Genomic DNA, 22,307 nt, shown 5'->3' with positions numbered 1-22,307 from the left:
TCATCACTTGTTACCATGTTTCCCCCCGTCTTTCTTTTGCTGTTGACATACTTATAGAAACATTTCTTGTTATCCTTGATTGCTGAAGCCAGGGTAATTTCCAGCTGGGCTTTAGACCTCCTGATTTCTGCCCTGCATAGCCTCACTGTGTCTTTGTAATCACTGTGAGTGGCTAGTCCCTTCATCCAAAGGCTGTAAACTTTCCTTTTCTCCCTGAGTTGCAGCCAAAGCTCCCTGTTCAGCCAGGTTGGTCTTCTCTGTCGCTGGCTTCTCTTACAGCACCTGGGGACTGCCTGTTCCTGAGCCATTAACACTTCCTTCTTAAAGAGTGCCCAGCCTTCCTGGACCCCTATACTGTTCAGGATTGTCTCCCAAGGGATCCTTTCAAGCAGGTGCCTAATCAATACAAAGTCAGCCCTTTTGAAGTCCAGGATGTCAGTTCTGCTTAGCCCTCTCCTGGCCTCTCTAAGAATAGAGAACTCTATTATTTCATGATCACTGTGCCCTAGTCGGCCTCCAGCTGCCACATTGTCCACCAGTCCTTCTCTGTTCACAAAAAGGAGATCCAGCAGGGCACCTTCTCTGGTTGGTTCTCTCACCAGTTGCGTCAGGAAGTTGTCTCCCACACATTCCAGGAATCTCCGGGACTGGTCTCGCTCTGCTGTACTGTACTTCCAGCAGATGTCTGGGAAGTTGAAGTCTCCCACAAGAACAAGGGCAAGCGATCATGAGATTTCTTCTAAATACTTATAGAATATTTCATCCACCTCTCTGTCCTGGGTGGGTGGCCTCTAGTAGACGCCTACTACAACATCTGCCCTGTTGGCCTTCCCCCTGATTCTAACGCAAAGACACTCTACCCTGTCTTCGCTACACTTGTGCTCAAGGCAATCATAACAGTCCCTAACATACAGCGCCACCCCACCACCTCTCCTTCCTTGTCTGTCCCTTCTAAAGAGCTTGTAGCCATCAACAGGCGCACTCCAGTCATGGGAGACATCCCACCATGTTTCTGTAATAGCCACAACATCATAATTTTCCTGTTTCATCATGGCTTCAAGCTCCTCCTGTTTGTTACCCATACTGTGTGCATTGGTATACATGTACTTCAGATGGGCTGATGTTTTCCCCCTTCCCCCTTCAAATCTAGTTTAAAGCTCTGTCAATGAGCCCAGCTAACTCCTGTCCCATGATCCTCTTCCCCCTCTGGGACAGGTGCATTCCATCTAATGCCAAAAGGTCTGGCGCCCTGTATACCAACCCATGATTGAAAAATCCAAAGCCCTGACTGTAACACCAGTCTTGGAGCCACAAGCTCATCTGTTGAGTTCTCCTGTGTTCTTCTTCATCCATCCCTCCAACTGAAGGGATGGAGGAGAACACAATTTGTGCCCCCGACCCCTTAATCACTTTCCCCAAGGACCTGAAATCTCTCTTCATTGCTTTAGGACTTCTCCTAGTAATGTCGTCACTACCTACCTGAAAAACCAGGAGAGGGTAGTAGTCCTTGGGTCTCACTAGAGTGGGGAGTTTTGCCTTGAGGTCATTGACGCGGCCCCCAGGGAGGCAGCAGACTTCCCTATGAAGCGGGTCCGGTCTGCATATGGGGCCTTCTGTACCCATATTTAAATATTTAAATATTTATCTTCATGTTACATATGCCAAACAGATTATAAAATGATTCAGTAACTTTAACTGTTACAAGTCTACTGAAGACACAGTTTGTTTTTTTAAATTTCCTAAAACTGAAAAGCATTGTGAAAACTAAAACTGAGGGGAAACCTGTAGTGCTAAAATAACCACATACTGCTCATGTCAAATTTTTTTAAAAATGAAACAAACTCCCTGGTGTTTTATAAACAAACAAAACCAAATCTTTTTCAGAGGCTCCCTTCTAATTAAAGAACAAAATCCTCTTTCCATTTTCTGATGCTGTTATCAGTTGGTATGGCTGTCGGTTATCTGAAATCTCTCAGCACCACTTCACAAGATAGAAGATGTCATTAAAAGACAGCTTAACAATGGCACTGTGCTACCAACCTGTTTTTTATATACTTGTCACCATAAATCCAAATTTACACTTAGATTTATTAATTTCAATTTGGGTGTTGGCTTGTCAAATCTCTTAAAGTCAAAAGTATAGGAAATAACAGAGAGAAGAAAATAGTAAATGTCAGAATGGTTTGACTACAGGCATTTCTAGTTCCCTTCCACAAGTTTGTTTAGTGTTTATTTCACGTTTGAATAGTTACCTCTATCCAGCAGTAGTCAATGCCTCCCTACTGTTAGTCATAGCATTTAAATAGTGGCTGCTTCTGTAATATAGGTAATCATTATTCTTTCCGGAAGAATCCTAGTTAAAATTTGTCATGTTTATTTTCTTAGGATTTTGTGAAAAGTGAGAACAAGAAAATGCAAAACCTGCTATGACTAATTCACCTTCTACAAGCAACAAGAAAATAGTTTGGTTTTGTTCAATTTTGAAGTTAGTTTCTCCTTTCATAAGTCCACCTTTTCTGTAAAGGTGGACTTGTGAAAGGAGCAAACATTCTTATGCAGCAGTATCTTAATCCTTATCTATGTATTTTAATAGGATTCTTAAACACGTACGCTGTCTTCCTACTAAACTTTCTAAGCTAACCAAGGAGAGTCAGTCTGTATTTGCCCAGAACGTGTACTGGCTGCAGCGTACAGGGATTCCCAGGGAAGGATGTTGCATGCTGAGTAGTTATGAAGACTAGTTTGAGCATACTCTTAGCATATGTCATGTTATAGGCAATTCCTTTTGAAGTAAAACTAAGGTTTGTGTCATCTATATGCATGACAACTATAAAAATATGATTTTAGGCCTTAGTAGTAACCTGGGCAGGCTCAAAGGGTGGACAGTAGATTTATTTTCACCATCAGTTTTCTTCTGTTTTATAACTAGAACAGCTAGTCTAATGAAATACTCTAAAACTTTGAATCTACTTTTTTAAAAGAAACTATTTGTTTCCTATATTACTCATGCCCTTAGATGTATTCTGTGAAACTGACAATTTTTTTTCTTTTGGGTATAAAATAAGGTTGTCTACATTGCTTGCTGCGGCAGTATCATTAATGAGCAGAGGTTTCGGTAGCAAAGCTCAAAATGTCAGCTTGAAAATAACATTGAAGCCAAACAAAATGGAATTAAACTTGAAGATAAGTCAACTTTTTGACTTAAACAATGACTGTGTATTTCTGTACAGATGTCTTCTACACAGAAGAAAAGAATACCCCTTAAGAAAGCAAGAATCTACTTCACGTAAAAAGTCAGCTAAAAAGAAAGATGGAACACTACAAAAAATTGGAGATTTTTTCCAAAGTTCTTCTGTTATTTTTCACTCTAAAGGTTTGTACAGAATAAATAAGGCTTATTCCATGTTATCTGGGTATTGTAGAATAGCTTTTTTCTACTGTAATCTGTTAATGTATGTGCTGTTAAAGGCCACGTCTGCTGCATCCAGTTGTTCTTTCATTTATGAAACAATGGAGTCTGAGCTGGGGCCTGCTCTGCTGAATCTTGCAGAGTAGAAGAGGCCGACTGGATTACAAGGACCACATGGTTCTAAAGTTTAGGTTAAGTGTGAAAGGTAAGCCAGGTAGAGCGAAAGGATGCAGTGTGGACTATGTGCATATAAATTTATCATAAAAGCAATGATAAGCTCAAAATGTCTGAGTTACTTTGTTCTTGCTTACAGTAAAACAGTTAAAGGCAATTTCAGAAACTTGACCTGTTGATCTAAAAAAATCAAGAGTTGAATTCAAACCCAGATCTGACCTTGTTCTATAAGCAATCTCCCCCCCACTTCCTGTTTTGTTTCTGTGGAAATTGTATTAATGTTTTTTGAAGTATGTATGTAGGAGAGGAAGATTAGTTCTACAGAATCTGAAAGCCAGTATCTCCAGAAAATATGTGGAAGAGTTCAATAAACTAGCTCTGAAGCAGTTAATGGATTTCAAGTTTAAGTATAGCCTTGGGAAAATTAACTGCTAGGACCTTCCATTGAAGAATATATTTTTATTCTTTCCTACAGTAAGACATGATTTCTGAGTTACTGGGTTTTTTTTTAAAAAAAAAGATTAAAATTAGCAGAGGGCCCAAGGAATCCCCAGTGTTAAATTCTAAAAGACACTATTATTTGGCTGGTTAAAACAAGGTCAGTCACTATTCAACATGGACAGTTAAAATTAAGATAGTGGGATTTTTAAAATTTTCAGCATTTGTCAGAGTGGTTCCATGAGGACAACATGTCATTATCAATGGAAGCCAAATTCAGAGTAATCAAAATTTCACCCTGGAAATACTTTATTTGAGCAAATGAGGTCTAATTTGTAACCTTTATTACCATGTCCTGTATTTTTTCCCTCCTTTGCATAACTTAGTATTGATTGGGATCTCTTCTTTCCTTCTAGCTCATAAGATGCACACACTCATCTCTTCATAGAGCTGGTACTAGTTTGATAAAACTATACAAGTACATAGAGAAAATTGACTCAACCTTGTGCTTCTGTCAGTACAAAGAAGTTAAGCCTGGTTTTCAATTCCTGTTGTATTTAACATCCAGTGAAATCTGAATCCCAATTGATTTTTTTGGTGCTATTTAAATGTGTCCTTTAAGCTTTTGCATTTGAAGCTATAGAAAACTGTTTCAGGATATAGAAGACTGTGGTAGTCAAATACATACCACGTCTGAATTTTTATGTTTAAATTTCAGACTACATCTGTTTCATTTTTAAACTGATTTTAATAAACCTTTATTCATTAAACCTTTATTCATTAATTTTTGAGGCTCATAAAACCAATAAGACATTGATTTACAATAAATTTTTTCTTGTAGCAAAGAAGCTGATGGCAACAATAAGCTCTCCCAAGTCTGCAGAACCAGAAAATGTCAAAGGAAAGGAGCTCAAGCCAAAACGATCTAAGAGAAAGCTGTGTTCAACGGACAGTTCTTGCCCTCTAGATATCCCTGATTCTTCGGTAAGTGATTACGGGTTAGTGTTCTGTCCGCTGTAATCTATTTCTGTAATCTGGGCTTAAAATAAACTATTGGGGGGACAGAACAAACCTGATTGAGTCAAGTTGCAGAAGAGGTTTGAAAGTACTGACTTATTTCTTTTGGTCTTTTCTTCCTGATGTGTTACTTTAATTTTCTCTGTTTTCTCACTTATCTTCTCTGTGTGTGACTGCTGACTTGTTGTATCACCTATATAGCAGTCATGGCGATATCTTCACATTTGGAGTCTTAGATACCTTAGCTGTGGTATGTGGAGTGTTACTTTTTCCTCTAGTACAGCAGTTGAGTCTTAATTTGTTTTTCCAGTAGTTGGTGTTCATTTAAGAGTAGCATGAAGGGATAACAGAAATAGAGACCATGAAGGAATCCATAGATTTGGAATAGCATGATTGAAACACTGAAGAGAAAGGTCTGCATGTACGATTAACTTTGCAGGGCAAGTGAGCATCTGAGGTAATTTCCGATTCCTTTTCTGCCCAGCTGCTATTAGGGTTACTTTAGGATTTGGATACAGCCATGCTTTTCAAAGCACAGTTTCAGTAGTCTTCTGCGTGTGCTTGAATTGCGTTGCCCTGTCTAAACCAGCCTATAGAGAGTCTTATAGGCCAGGGCTTGATGGACTGTTTCTGAAATCCAGCTTTATGGTTTTGTCAGTAACTAAAGTGCTGAGCGTGCTCTGGCTGTTAGAAGTACATCTCTTCATTCTGTTCAGTCCTTTTTCATTCGCTCTGGTGAGCATTTGCCCATACTGAGTTATTCTGTTGACTTTTCTGTAAACTGTATGAATAGATGCAGCAGTAACCAAAATGCTGTCCACAGGAGGCTGAAGGAAATGACAGGAAGGCAGGGCAAAAGAAGCTAAGGAGCTTGGAAGTGGAAGGAAAAGTTAAAGACTGAATCCTGGGAAAGTCAGAAAGCTAAAGAAATTTAAGCTAAAAATATGTTTTCTGAACGCTTCTTGTTTCACAAAATGAGTATTAGAGATAAGAAGTGAGAGCTGCTTTCAGATCACTGTTTTCTTTGGACTTTGATATTTGTTTCAGCAAAAAAAGGGATTTCATATGTTCCCAGTATTTGTTGCTTATTATGATGCACTAAAATGGTGTCTCTGTTCTGGAGACCTCTGACTAGAAGATAATAGGCAAAATTCATTCTGAAAACAGCTTCTGGGAAAAAACATGTTGTTGGTTACATGGGTCTAGAAGTGCATGTCATTTGTCACTGAAGAAATGCTGAGTAACTCTTGAAATATCATCTTTTTCAGGTCTTTATAGAAAAAAAGAGAAGGAAAGCGATCAGCTAATCATCAAGCGACAGCTACGCTCAAAAAGAGCTAAATAATCTTGCAAAAGCATGTTTGTATTTTCTTAGTTAAGGCATATTTACAGTGTATCGTTTCAGGTGATTGTATATAGGAAGTAATAGGTACTTAGTCATGCTCCAAAGTGTTTATAGAGATGTATAGAATTGTTCTGATGGGTTACTGTTCTGACTCCATTAAAGTTGAAATACTGTTCAAGAAGTTTGTGTCTGAATATTTTTTTTTTAGGAATGGTGTCTCTGGAAGTGTTCATAATTTATCCATTGTGCAGTAAGAACTATGCCTGTGTGGAATGGTTTAAGTTGTTTTTTTCAGCTGGCCAATATACCAACCATAACTTTTAATGAAAAAAATATGAGTATGCAATAAATTCTGTGAAGTGACAAAAAAAGGAATTGGCACTATGTGGAGAAATATGCTTTTTATCACTGGTGTGGTTTAACTGTCTTTTATTTACTCTTCTAAAGGAATTTATAAGCACAATATTATTTCTTTGGGGATTATAATATCCATAGATAATTATAATCTGCTATTAAAGTGACCCACTCTCAGACATTTGACGTTTTATTCCAACCATCCAGTTCTGCTCAACTAGAACAGCTATATGTAGTAAGGTTTCAGCTTATAATCAGTGACTGAGTAAACATTTAAAACCCTTTTGGTTTCACCAATGTAGCATTTACCTAAGTCACGGGCAGTGACTGTATTTCGTAGGATTTTGCACTGTTTGAGGAACAGTCCTGATCACCTTTCAGAAAGAGCTGAAATTACATTGACAAGGACCTGCTGTTGGCATGGATGGAACAAGACAATCCCAGTAAGTGATCAGGTACTCTAACTTGTTGCTCATGCAGCTTTCTTATTTTTATTTTCTTGAATTAATGCCAACCATACAACACTGTTTTTACGTGGACTATTGGATTATTTTGATTATTACTGCATTTTGGTCTGTCACCCATCATCTATATGATTCTATGATGCCTTTGTTTAAAGAACTCCTTATCAGTCTGTTTTGCACGTGTATAGCACCACAGGAAGAATATCTTGTCTACAGGATTGCATTTTGAGGTTTGGTATTGTCCTGACCACAAAAATTTTTCAGAAATTCTCTGTCAACATTGAGTCTGAGATTTTTTTTTTTTTTGTTCCCTCCTTCCAAGCCATACTGGTTCATCAGCAACAACCAGTTGGTCTGTAGAGGCAGTGATAGTTTGCTCATACAGCCAGATAAGTGCTGCTTAGTTTTGATAGTACAGCTGCAACTTTACTGTCCTTTTGAAATGATTCCATGATTTAAGTTATAAGTGGGGTTTTCTGTTTGTTTTCTTGGACTGCTGCTCTCTGTTGTCTTTTGTTTGATTGAAGACAAAAAGAATCAGATTGACTTGAACATGAGATTAAAGTTGTTTTTCTTGAGAGGAAAAAAAGGGACTTTGAATACCTGTTGCAGTTTTGTTTTAACAAATGTGATACCTTTAAAAATGCAAATCAACGTAAAAATGGTCATTAGTATTTCTTTAGTAGAAGTAGTTTTCCTTTCCTCTTTATGTGACTGTAACTTAAATGTGCTGTGAGTCAGTTCAGTGGCAACAAATTCTGACATGGTTTTCTCTGCTGTTATCCAGTAGATTGTCTGAGCATGAAATGTCTTTTCATAAGGATAATGCATAGTTCAGTTCTGTAGATCCTGACTTGTAAGATCAGATTCTCATACTGTCTTTTCTCTAGTTTCATGGCTGTAAAATGGAGTTGTACCCCTATACTCTTCAACAAAGAAAGATTGATATTTTATTCTTTCTAACTTGAAAGTGACAAAGTGAGCCTGATCCACCAATCATTCAGTTCTTCCATTGCTTCAACTTTTTGTCTTCATCTGTCTGTGTGAATGAGAACTTAGATTTCCTTGTCAAGCTTGCTCTTGACATCTTCTTTCTTCCCTCTTTTCGTTCTGTAAAAGAAAGATGTAAAATTCAGGTGATGATCAGATAATTCTAAATAAAAATAAATGCAGTATCTCTTTACAGGCAGGATTTTATACTTTGAGCCCCTCTGTCCTTCCCGAGATCTTCCATTTTCTGCTATCCGTGTCCAGATACCTGGATTGATCTTTCAGGGCTATAGAAGAGCACAGCAGTGAAGATTCTTGCCTCATGTAGGTGCTAGTTGCTCATTTCACAGAAGTCTCGTAGCTGGAGACAGTAAATATACAAGGTGAAGTCATATAACAGTCTTAAACAATAGGACAGTACTTGGAATAGTTATTCTTTGTCTTTCTCTTAACATTTTGTCTGGTTTTCTCCATTTTTAGCAGATGTTCTCAGTCAGCTGTTCATCTTGACCCTTGTTGCTTTCTCTGAACAGTTTCAGTTAATTTTAGAACCCATCAGCATGTGCCTGTTTAGCTGGATTGTTCCTTCCATTGTGTATAACCTGGCACTTGCCTGCAGTGAAATTCATATGTCATCGTGTTGTCTTGAATGGCAGTTTGATTGCTTATTAAATCATCAAATGGCCTTATAGCTCTTATTTCACCAAAAAACATCTGCAACATAAGCGCAGGATTGGAAGAATGCTGAATTACTTGATTGTTGCGTGTAGGATTTCTTTATTGATTCAAATGTGTGGAAGTAATAGAAATATCTTCAGCCATTTGACATCTCTGAAATTACTGATTGATAGCTCCCCGTATCAAATACAGTATTTCATAGTTTCAAATAACTTGTGCTTCTTTCTGATTTTGTTGGTAAATAACACGTGTCAAAACATTTAACAGTTTATTTCAATGACTCTGGTAAATTTTAGTTTAGTTATCTGCAACTAACTAGGAAGAAGAATCTCTCAAATTAGTCAAGCCACTGTGACACTCGGGGATGCCCCTGTATTTCCACCTGTGTTGCCAGTTTTTCTAAGTTCTTGTATTTACTAAAATTCTATCAGTGTTGCTGAGCTATCTGGAGGCTGTATGACAACCTGTTTTTTCTGGAAGTCATTTGAATGGGTGTTTTCAATATAATCTGGGCATTAGAGTAGCTATATACACATGTACAAAAATGTTGTCTGTTTCCCTTACCCTGTTTTTCTGTCCCTAAGGTAGCCTTTGCAAGAATTGCACTGAATTAACTTCCTTCACAGGTGGAGACTTGGTTATCAAACTCCATGGTTACTGATTTTGAATATATACAGAAATAAAGCATGCTCCCTTTGCTTTGGTCAAGGGATGGTGATTTCTGTACTTCCTACAGCTCTTGGAGTTTGAGCCTGTGTGTTGGAAGCCTAGAAAATGGGTCAGACTTTGTGTACCACCTTTGTCTATGTCAGGATTATCAATTATTTCCTGAGCAGGAAGAGCACAGGTGTGATAGGAAGGAAAAAAAGGAATTCAAGCAAAAAGGTTTTTTTGGTACTGTCACATATAAAGGTGTCACTTTCAGTTCTTTGGCAGTAATGGGAAATAATTTTTTTCCTGGTCAATACTGAGACTGGCTGGGTATTGTCATTCTTTCAGCTCCTCTGGACAGCGAAGCAACAAGGTGTTTTAGGACATCATTTGCCTTTTGCCTTCTGACTTTTTCTCATAAGTGCTGTAACTGATTAAAAGCTGAGCATGAATAGGCCTACTCTTTAATTTAGTCTTACCTTAGTGTAAGATTCATCAATCAGCTTGCAGAGCACAGAGAATTAGTGTTAGTCTATTAATGGAGGAGAGCTCAATTCTTTACCTAGCAAAGACCAAAGGCAAGCACCATTTCATGGAAATTTGGTCTATGTTTTCACATGGTAATACTGAAACTTTTCTTGTTCTCTTCAGAACTCCCTTGGCCGCAGGAAGGTTGTACTCCAGCAGTGTTGTGTGATGCGTGTATCTCTGCAGCGTTGGCTGACGAGGGGAATACAAGCTTCTGTGTATGGATTTTGGTCATGCACTGCTGGTGTGCTGAGAGAACTCAAATCCCACAAAGGAAAGTCTCCTGGGGTACCAACAGTGACTTCCACTGGTTTGCTCTCCCCGCCCCCCACCCCCATTTGGGTAAATCTAGTTCCTGAAACTATCTGCAATAGGACAACCTCGTTCAGTATCAATCTCTTCTATGCACTGAAAACTTTTGATACTTAAAGTTTCTGTTTCCCAACAGAATAAGCTTATAACCTTATAACTTTAATAACAGTCTCTTAAGACTTGGCCTCACTTCTTTGGTGTTTTGTTTTCCCACACAAGGAAGGAAAGTCTTCTGTAGTATGTAACACCTGAATCCTGCAAAGTGCCTGGTACAGCAACACCGCTGTCTTTGAAGAGTTCCTTTTGAGCACGTCACGCTGGGGATAATTCTTAGAAAATAGCCTATACTAGTGTCAAGCTGCTCCAACTTTTCCAGTGGTTAAGCCTCATTTTGAAAAGACTATTCCTTACTCAACTTCAGCTTGTTTGGGGTGAACACTTTCTCTTTTGCCATGCTCATGGCACTCCAATTACAGACATAATGAAGTTTTCTGGAAGGAAAATATGAGGACACTACTTCATATAGGTCAAACTTTTCTCTTTGAGAAAACAAGGAGGAACAGTGGCACCATTTGATCAGACAGCTCATAAAGTGAGGGGAACTGTTTCTGGAGTTGAGAGTGAGACAAGGGAGCGGAATATTTTTGGGGTGATTTTTCAGTAATAGCTTTCCATAGATAATGTAAGTACTTGAACGTTAATGAAACTTGATTAGGGCTGTGAGAGAGGAAAAAGAAAATATTTTTAGTAAAACATGCTTACTTGGGTCTCTGCAGTCGGTTACCATGTCTCACGTACGACAGCAAAATCCCCAGGACATGGCGCCAAGGCACTGCTTGAGATAGCCGGTCTCCACACCAGGAATTTTATCTGGGAGGTGCAGGGGGGTGGAAATGTTTTGCTTTGTTTTAAATTAACGCACTTTGCAGCCTGTTTAGCCAAGCTGCATAAAAAGTGCAGAACGGGACCCTGCTGGACTAAATTCACTTGACACTACCCGTGCACACAAGCGATTAGAATATATAGCCCTGGGACAGGGTTTTGTTTCTTGGGTCAGGATTCTGAGACGAGGTGTTGGTTTATATACACTGATGCCTACTGTAACCTGTTCATCCATTGCTGCACATGAACGTTTCACAGGAGTTTATATACTCTCTTTTAACAAAGACAAAAGGTACTTCCGTTGTAAAATTCATTGGGCAGAACTAGAGGTCCTCCTAGGCTTGAGAAAAAGGATGAGATCAGATTCATTAAGGGAGAGTTTGTTTCCAGAGTTCCTGGATTCAATATTTATAGGTCTTTGTATTGATGGATAAAGTTGGACTCTTTTTTTTTTTTTTCTGCCTAGAGATGTTGACACTAAACAAAAGCAGTAATCTGCTATAGGGGTGCATTTCATGTAGGTGCTATAACATTGTTTTATCTTTGAATTATCTATGAGAATAAGGATTATTCTGAGAAGCAAGCTTTGGCTTATTTCAGAACGTAATGCCAAATTGTACCTTCCCTGCTGGGCACTTGAAGCCTCCATGTGCTCACAGATTGCTGCTGAAAAATGAGTTCTGAAACTCTTGTCTGGGGACAAAGACAGTTTTTGGGAGTTTAACTGAAAGATCAGCTTTTTCAATTCATTAAATAATTAGATTTGGGTAAAATGAGCTTGCACCTCTTTCACTTCGTTTTCAACTGTTTAAAGTGTGATTTGCTTTTAACAAGGAGTCCCTTTGAATCATAGACGAATTGCTAATGTGATGCTTCAGTGCTGTTTCATGTCAGATTAGAAAGAATAGAAAGTTCTGGCTAAATAAATGAAGTGGATAAAGGAGAGGCAGCATGTGTAGATGAAATAACTCAGTACCTTAAACAGCATGTCTATTTTAGATCTCCTGAAGGTATCATACCTTACGAGCAGGTATACTTCGTCTTGGAGACCCCATGTCAAGTGGATAATTCTGCCTGCATATGGAGAAAGCTATCCACCTATGCTCCTGTGTGCATGACGGACCAGGGTAGATTTAGATGTTCTTTTCTTGTCATCTGTGGTCAATAACCCTTAAATAGTACTTCTGCTCTGACATGTGTTATTGCCTCAAAGCAGCACCAAAAATGATTGCACAGGCTCTGTGCAAAACCCCAAAGACTAATCTTCCCCTGAGTGACCTTTCAAACTTCGGGTGTAGTCAGACAAGCCCAGCTGAAAGGTTCTTGGCTGGCAATATGTCCCCATGCAATCTCCTATGGATTCAGTTGCTCAAAGGATAGAAGTATGGGAGGAAGCTGACATGAGTGAGTACTTGAGAGTGTTTGACAGGAGTGAATTGCCTTAAAAGCAGCTGGCAATAGAATGAACGGTTATATTTTCTGAAGAAGACAGAATTACAGTATTTGTTGCTGCACAAATAAGCTTTTTCCTTGCTTGTAGACTTGTGATATCCAGGTTTGTGTTCTGGAGAAAATGATTGGTGAAAAAACCCACATAAAATATGTATTTATATTTAATTACCTTATTAAAAACTTCAGCTGTGGAAGTTTAACTTCTTGGTGTTAGCCAGATGCATCTGCACGTGGTTGCTTATTAAATCATCAAATGGCCTTATAGCTCTTATTTCACCAAAAAACATCTGCAACATAAGCGCAGGATTGGAAGAATGCTGAATTACTTGATTGTTGCGTGTAGGATTTCTTTATTGATTCAAATGTGTGGAAGTAATAGAAATATCTTCAGCCATTTGACATCTCTGAAATTACTGATTGATAGCTCCCCGTATCAAATACAATATTTCATAGTTTCAAATAACTTGTGCTTCCTTCCCACCTTCCCACCATCCACCATCCAGAATCCCCCATCCACCATCCCACAATACACCATCCACCATCAACAATGAACTTCCCACAACCCACCATCCACCATGCACCATCCCGCAATACAACATCCACCATACACCGTCCACGATCCCACTTTCCACCATCCACCTTCCCAACATCCACCATCCCACCATCAACCATCACTCTTCCACCACACACCATCCCACATTCTTACATCCACCATCCAACAATCACCACCACACAATCCACCATCCATCTCCCCAACATCCACCATCCAACTTCCCACCATACACCATTCCCATGTGACACCCATATATAAGAAGGGTTAGAAGGATGATCTGGGAAATTACAGGCCTGTCAGCTTGACTTCAGTGCCCGGGAAGCTGATGGAGCACCTCATCCAGAGTACCATCACACAACACGTGCGGGACAACCAGATGATCAGGCCCAGTCAGCATGGGTTTATGAAAGGCAGGTCCTGCTTGACAAACCTGATCTCCTTCTACGACAGGGAGACCTGCTTATTGGATGAGGAGGTTAGTGCCAATCTCAAGAGGAACGCAGCATTCGTGACTCCCAGGCAAGACAGCTACTACACAAGTACCTAAACAAGGAAGTTATAGAAGTAGATGCATTTGAAATGATTGTTCTTACAATTTGCTAACCTGTTCCACACATAACATTTACAAGATAACATTGTTTGAAGTTTGGCAGAAACTAGTTTTAAAAGTATTATTTGACTTACTCTAAGGAGATGCATGCAATGTCTTACTCCACAGGGAAATGTGTACATTACTTCTATCCCGTATTACTTATTTTGGTTTGGGTTTTAGGATAGCATTGGAAAGGACAAAAAAATATTAACACGGGAGGCAAAAGTACCTAGAAAAAAGGAATCCAATCAGATAAAAACCGTTATCTCCTTCCAGTATTAATGAGACCTGGGCAAATGCTTCCAGTAGACAGCAGAATGCCTCGGGGTCAGATTGCAAAAATGAAACACTATAGCTTGAAATGGTCGGTGAGCCCATTGAAGCTGACTCCGATTAACTGCAATCTGCAAATTACTTGAGCAAATATTTCCATTCAAGGAATCTTCAAGTTATTGATCATGTGACATTAGAGGCAAAGTCACAGAAGGGGTGAGAGTGAACAACTTGGAACAAGAGACGTTAACAGAGCTTTCACCTGTACCAAATATTTTATAATATGCTATTACATCACAGAAGCACTTTTTAAAAAAAAAATACCTTTGGGAGACCTCGGCTGGTCCGAGGGATCAGAATGTAAGTTTGATATTGACCTTGAGCAGATAAACGTGTACCCTTAAGAGGCTTGAAAGTCCCAAGAAGAGCTGAGTAAACAAGAGTAAGGAACTACCAGACCGGAACTGCCTGACCGCAAGGAAAGGAAGGTTATTGAGGGTGCAACAGAGAAGAGGTCATCCAATCATGAACTGTTAGTCTCTAATTAAACCAATCATATATGGATACATACTCTTAATAAAGTTATAAAAAAGCTTGTTAGAACAATAAAGTAGCCATTTTGCACAATTTGGTGTTTGTCGTGTCTGTCTCAACAGCGACACACCATCAGCCATCCACAATGCACCACCCACCATCCACAACCCACCATCCACCTTCCCACCATCCAATATCCACCATGCACCATAAACCATACACCATCCACTATACACCATGCACGATCCTCCATCCCACCATCCAACACCCACCATCCATCTTCCCACCAACAACCATACTAGAATCCAACATCCACCATCCAACTTCCCACCATCAACCATCCCACAATACTGTCTACCACCCACCATCCACCTTCCCACATTACATCATCCACCATCTACAATGCAACTTCCCACCACCCACCATCCACCATGCACCATCACGCAATACAGCTTCCACCATACATCTTACACCAACCCACCATCCACCATTTACCTTCTGACCATCTACGACCCAATATCCCACAATACAAGATCCACCAGCCACCTTCCCACCATCCACTGTCACCCACCCACCACCCACCATTCCACAGTCTAACATTCACATTCCACCATTCACCATCCCACAATTCACCATACACCGTCCTCCTTCTACCCAAAACACAATACAACATACACCATGCACCATACATCGTCCACCATCCCACAGTCCACCATCCATCATCCACCTTCCCACCGTTCACCGTGCACCATCCACTATCCCAAAATGCACCATCCACCTTCCAACCATCCAACTTTCACCATCCCACAATCCACCATCTACAATACCACAATCCAACCATGGCCATGCACCATCTTTTTCCCACCCTCCACCATACACCATCGCCCAGTCCACCATCCATCATCAACCTACCAACATCCACAATCCACCATCCCGCAATTCTCCATACAACATCCACCATCCACCATCTACCATCAATCATCAAGCATACACCATCCACCATCCCACAATCTACCATCCAACATCTCACCATCAACCATCCTCTATCCACAATCCACCATCAACCATCCCGCAATCCAGCATCAACCATCCATTTTCCCACCGTCAACCATCCCACAATACACCATCCACCATTCAAATTCTTCTTTCCAACCATCCACCCTCCCACCACCTTCCCACCATCCACCATCCAGAATCCCCCATCCACCATCCCACAATACACCATCCACCATCAACAATGAACTTCCCACAACCCACCATCCACCATGCACCATCCCGCAATACAACATCCACCATACACCGTCCACGATCCCACTTTCCACCATCCACCTTCCCAACATCCACCATCCCACCATCAACCATCACTCTTCCACCACACACCATCCCACATTCTTACATCCACCATCCAACAATCACCATCACACAATCCACCATCCATCTCCCCAACATCCACCATCCAACTTCCCACCATACACCATTCCCATGTGACACCCATATATAAGAAGGGTTAGAAGGATGATCCGGGAAATTACAGGCCTGTCAGCTTGACTTCAGTGCCCGGGAAGCTGATGGAGCACCTCATCCAGAGTACCATCACACAACACGTGCGGGACAACCAGATGATCAGGCCCAGTCAGCATGGGTTTATGAAAGGCAGGTCCTGCTTGACAAACCTGATCTCCTTCTATGACAGGGTTGACCTGCTTATTGGATGAGGGAAAGGCTGTGGATGTAGTTTACCTCGACTTGAGTAGGGTCTTTGACACCGTTTCCCACAGCATTCTCCTGGCAAAACTGGATGCTCACGGCTTGGATGGGCACACATTTTGCTGGGTAAAAATCTGGCTGGATGGCCGGGCCCAAAGAGTTGTGGTGCATGGAGTTAAATCCACTTGGTGGCTGGTCACGAGTGGTGTCCCGCAGGGCTCGGTTTTGGGGCCACTACTGTTTAAGATCTTTATTGATGATCTAGACGAGGGGATCGAGTGCACCCTCAGTAAGTCTGCAGATGACACCAAGTTGGGTGGGAGTGTTGATCTGCTTGAGGGTAGGGAGGCTCTGCAGAGAGATCTGGACAGGCTGGAGCGATGGGCTAAGGCCAACTGTATGAGCTTCAATAAGGCCAAATGCCGGGTGCTGCACTTGGGTCACAACAACCCCCAGCAACGCTACAGGCTTGGGGAGGAGTGGCTGGAGAGCTGCCAGTCAGAGAGGGACCTGGGGGTGTTGATTGACAGCCGGATAAACATGAGCCAGCAGTGTGCCCAGGTGGCCAAGAAGGCCAATGGTATTCTGGCTTGTATCAGAAATAGCGTGGCCAGCAGGGCCAGGGAAGTGATCTTGCCCCTGTACTTGGCACTGGTAAGGCCGCACCTCGATTACTGTGTTCAGTTTTGGGCCCCTCACTACAAAAAGGACATTGAATTATTCGAGTATGTCCAGAGAAGGGCAACGAAGCTGGTGAAGGGTCTGGAGCACATGTCGTACGAGAAGCGGCTGAGGGAACTGGGGTTGTTTAGTTTGGAGAAGAGGAGGCTGAGGGGAGACCTCATCGCCCTCTACAACTACCTGAAAGGAGGGTGCAGAGAGCTGGGGATGAGCCTCTTTAACCAAGTAATAAGTGATAGGACAAGAGGTAATGGCCTCAAGTTGCACCAGGGAAGGTTTAGACTAGATATTAGGAAGTATTTACAGAACGGGTAGTTAGGCGTTGGAATGGGCTGCCCAGGGAGGTGGTGGAGTCCCCATCCCTGGAGGTGTTCAAGAGGCGGGTCGACATAGCACTTAGGGATATGGTGTAGTTGGGATCTGTCAGTGCTAGGTTAACGGTTGGACTAGATGATCTTCAAGGTCCTTTCCAACCTAGATGAATCTGTGATTCTGTAAGTACTCTGAGTGATGTCAGTGAAGGATCTCCTCGCAAAATATAAAACAAGCTATGCACATCATCATTAGTTAGGCCCAACAACAGCTGTATCCAATTTATGGCTCCCAACAGTTTTTGTAAATCATTTAAAGTCTTAACATCAGTTTTAAGTTTAACCTGTTGCAGGACAATGGTCTGTTCACAAATTCTCCACCCCAGGTACAGCCACAGTGATGATATCTGTACCTTTTCAGGCGCTATTTGCAACCCCACTTGAGATACTGAGTCTTTGGTTAAAGCAAGAGCCTTTTCCATGATCTCCTGTGTTTCTGCTGCTATAAGGATGTCATCCATATAATGATATATAGCAGCCTGGGGGACTGTGGCATCGCTGGAGAACAACGGACATGTTGTGAGCGATCCAGACCAAGGGGCCTCACTGTAACAGCAAGCTGCAGCTGTGTTCAAGGACAAAAACAAGGCCGAGATGGCCTGAGAAACTACATTCCTGCCCAAGAGATAAAGATGTTGGAATGTGGAAAACAGAGGGTCTACCTGGGGGGAGAGCAGCGCGTGGACACCACACTGGGACCAATCATAGAGGGCAAAAAGGCACGTGAACAAGTAGCTTTAGCCTATTAGCAATAAGATAGCGGCGCGTGAAGCTTGTGATAGAGTATAAATTGCTGTGTAGCCTTTAATAAAGTGACATCAACTTGATCAAATTGGTCATCTAAGTTGTGTCCGAGACTTCCGCGTCAGCAACTGGCGCCCGAACAGGGACCCGAGGGAGCCTCATTGAAGATACGCGGGACTCAAGCCCTGGGGAATCGGGATCCTCCCGTTGGTGCTCGCCCGAGCAAGAGAAGACGGTCCGGAGGGGGCGGAAGCAGCCGTAGCAGGTGCTGCCCCGGCACCTGGGAAGACGCGCGCGCAATCATCGGGAATCTCGCCCTGATCAGGTGAGCGGCTGGGGAGGAGATGGGGTCCACGCTGGGTAAAGAAGAAGCAGCAGTGGTTAAGCTCCTCCAACATATACTCTCTAAGAGAGGATTATCTTATCAGGGGAACCTGAGGAGGGTGCTGTTGTGGGCTCGGCAGCGCGGACTAATCCCCTCAGTGACCGCAGCCTTTGAACCTGCTACTTGGAAAAAGATCATTGCGGCGCTGTGGGATGACATTAGCTCAGGCTCTAAAGACAGTAGGAAACTCTCCACTGTGTGGAGATTGGTCTTAGACACTCTGAAAGAACTGAAAGCGGAACTGCAGACCCCCGCCTCTGCTTTCACTGCCCGGTCAGCAGAGGCAGAACGCACTGGCTCTCAGGATTCCGTCACTGCTGGGACGTTTGTGGGATCCCTGTTCCCCAAGGCGGCTCCTAAAAGGAGGGACGGGGACGCTTCACGCGCAGCACCCGTGCGGCAGGAAAATCAAGAGCAAAAATCAACAGATTTACTCCAGATCGACTCCCCCTCCCCTCAAGCCCAAAAGATCAATCACCGGAGCGCACGGCCCCGCCCCTCTCCCGCCGCCCCTCGCCCGACCCCCCCGCCGCCGCCGCCACCTCGCCAGAGGACGGTGCTGACCCAGCCCTGCCCCCGCCCTCGCCCCCGATACCCCGGTGCAGAAACAATCTCGTTATGATTTACAAGATCAGCACTTGCAAGAACTCACGAGAAAATTAGAGCAATTTGAAATCCGAATGCAGCAAGCGGCTCAGCCCACCCCTACAGCACCGCCACCTCCCCCTCTTCCTATTAACCCCTTCCTCCGTGACACGGGTGGGGGGGGGGATGGTCAGAGGGAAATGGTGGCTATCGGGTCGCTGCCATCGTCGGCCCACATGGGAGGGGGGCCACTGGCTCAAATGGGAGGGGGGGCACTGGAACGCGCGAGTGGTAATGATAATCCAGCAAGCCGATGGCTGGGAGTTATTCGGGATTCTATAATAGAGGGGCAGTTTAACGAACTTGGCCCAATGACGTTCCCGGTAACAGTAACCCCACAAGGCAAGGAGTGGGAAGCCTTAGATTGGAAAGTGATTAAGGAGGCAAAATTAGCTGTAACACAATATGGGTTGAAATCACCATATACAAATTCAGTAATTCCGCATATCTTTACAGCACATTTATTAACTCCGTTTGATGTGCGCATGATTGTACAAATCTTACTAACAGCTTCCCAACAATTGCAATTTTTCCAACGTTGGCAAGTGGCCTGTGACGCTGCCGCAGCCACACCCCATCAGCAAGGAGATCCTCTATATGAGGTGCAAGCTCAAACGCTGACAGGTGCAGGCCCTTTTGCTAGCTCCAACTGGGAAGTCGGATTTCAACCAGAAGCATTACCGTTAACCAAAGAATTGGCCTTAAAAACAATGAAAAAGCAGCGCCAGCATTTACAGGAATAAGACAGGGGCCCACGGAGCCCTATCCAAAATTTATTGCCTGACTACATGCCGCTATTGATGTTAATCCTGAGTTACATGATGATGCTTGGGGGGCTTGGGACTTTCTTAGTTTTATCACTATCATTACTTATGATGGTGCTGATGGGAGGGCTGAAAGAGTCTTCAGTCTTAACCGCCTGTGGCCGAGACCGGCACTGCGCTCTCGCCCCCGCCCCCCCCCCCCCCGCCAAAAGCAGCAGTTTTTACAGAAGCTGCTGACACTGGCATGCAGCACCCCACATAATCAATAAGCAATGGCTTTATATATTCTTAACAGTGTTTTGATGTTTGCAGCGTTTATCATTTTATGTTGTGTGAGTAATAAGTGTAAGAGGCCTCTTTGTGTGATTGCTCTGCGTGTGCGAGATGCAGCCCAGTGGCAGCTGCGGACTGCAGACTTCTTTGACAGAGTGCCATAGTACCCGCTGGGTCATCGGTGCTGCCTGTTTGTTTGGGCTCAGTGTTTGAAGTGTCATAGCTGAAATAACTCCTCTAGCAGGAGGCAGTAATTCTGTATTAATTGTTGTCTTGAATTCAGGTGCATACTCTGTGGGGAGAGTGCACCTTTGTACCATCTATCTGAGAAGGGTATTGTCATAAAAATCATCAACAACCTTACAGGGGTTGTTCGTTTTACCAGAGGTCATAGACGCATGTTCAGTAACAAAAGGGTCAAAAATTACTCAGCTTGTTATTTTACTACAGCTCCTCCTAATAGTATGCCGAGAGGCTGGGGTGACTCAGGATTTGGATCAGCAAGTACTCCCGAAGTATTTTCAGCTCAGACAGGAAGACAAAGTCGACCTCTGATAAAATGTAACCTCACTAAAGCAGAAGAATCTGTTGCACTGACAGGCATTTTATATTCTGGTGCGGATGTGACTGTAATATCTGCGAGCAGATTGGCCGTTAGCTCGGGTAACTCGAGTGCTTTTCGGGGTTGGTGGTCATGTTGTAACGTTTCAAAGCAGAGATCTCATCCATGTAAGGGGCCCAGAAAACTGGGTAGCAAATATTCATCCATTTATATTGGAAACACCTATTACATCATGGGGTCGTGACTGTATGGCTCCATGGGGAACTCAGATTGCATGAAATTTGTCTTAAGGGCCACTGCAGCACAACCCACCCCTAAACCCACCCTGAAACTAACCTGGAAAACAGAATCATCTGTGTGGGTGAGTCAGTGGCCCTTGCCAATGGAAAAGTTGTTCCACCTGAATGATTTAATTCATGAACAGTTAAGTGCAGGACATATCGTACCTACCACCAGTCCTTGGAACCCCCTGGTGTTTGTTATTTTAAAGAAAAGTGGTAAATGGTGACTTTTACATGATCTCCAACACATTGATTCCCCTAAACTGGCATCTTGTAATAAATGATCTGAAAGATTGATTTTTTCTCCATTCCCTTGCATCTGGATGATGCATCTAAATTTCCCTTTTTTGTTCCCAGTATTAATGTTAGTGAACCTGCAACACGGTACCACTGGGTTGTTTTACCATAAGGCATAAAGAATACTGCCACAATGCAGGTCTCCCAGGCTGTTATATATCATTATATGGGTGACATCCTTATAGCAGCAGAAACACAGGAGATCATGGAAAAGGCTCTTGCTTTAACCAAAGACTCAGTATCTCAAGTGGGGTTGCAAATAGCACCTGAAAAGGTACAGATATCATCACCGTGACAGTACCTGGGGTGGAGAATTTGTGGACAGACCATTGTCCCGCAACAGGTTAAACTTAAAACTGATGTTAAGACTTTAAATGATTTACAAAAACTGTTGGGAGCCATAAATTGGATACAGCTGTTGTTGGGCCTAACTAATGATGATGTGCATAGCTTGCTTTATATTTTGAGAAGAGATCCTTCACTGACATCACCCAGAGTACTTACAGAGAAAGCAAAAACAAGATCTCCACCGTGCAGCTAATGCCATCTCAGAATTTCGGTAAGCACAGCTTTCACATGCAATTTTTCCACCAAAATGCCAGGGCAATACAAAACCAGTTCTCTTTATCAAGGCCTCAGGCTGAAGACATCATTGCGACTTGCCCTGAATGCCAGAAGGACTCCTTCTCTTCAACAGCTAGTGGTGTCAACCCTCGGGGACTCACTCCTCAGAATTATGGCAATCTGACATCACTCCCTTTGCTGCATTTGGATCGTTAAAATAGGTGCCGTCAATATTGCAGCACTTCTCATCACAGATATCAGATCAACAAGAAATCCAGGGCAAGGCTCAAGTCCTGGAAAGTGTAACTGGGAAGGACCATATCCTTTAATAACCTGGGGAAGAGGTTATGCTTGTGTTTTCACAGGTTACAGTCCCGGTGGTTACCA

General features: G+C 42.5%; 1 long non-coding RNA gene across 1 annotated transcript; it reads left to right on the top strand.

The window, feature by feature from the left end:
- The first annotated feature begins 3,245 nt into the window (after window positions 1-3,245).
- LOC141919084 (uncharacterized) lies at window positions 3,246-6,526 on the top strand. The gene is made up of 3 exons (XR_012621868.1): window positions 3,246-3,373; window positions 4,863-5,005; window positions 6,307-6,526. It is a non-coding gene; the product is annotated as an uncharacterized LOC141919084 (long non-coding RNA).
- Window positions 6,527-22,307: the final 15,781 nt, after the last annotated feature.

Source organism: Strix aluco, unplaced genomic scaffold (assembly GCF_031877795.1).
Source record: "Strix aluco isolate bStrAlu1 unplaced genomic scaffold, bStrAlu1.hap1 HAP1_SCAFFOLD_89, whole genome shotgun sequence".
Classification (NCBI taxonomy): domain Eukaryota; kingdom Metazoa; phylum Chordata; class Aves; order Strigiformes; family Strigidae; genus Strix; species Strix aluco.
The sequence above is the reverse complement of the archived record's forward strand: the minus strand, read 5'-3'. Positions and strand labels throughout refer to the sequence as shown.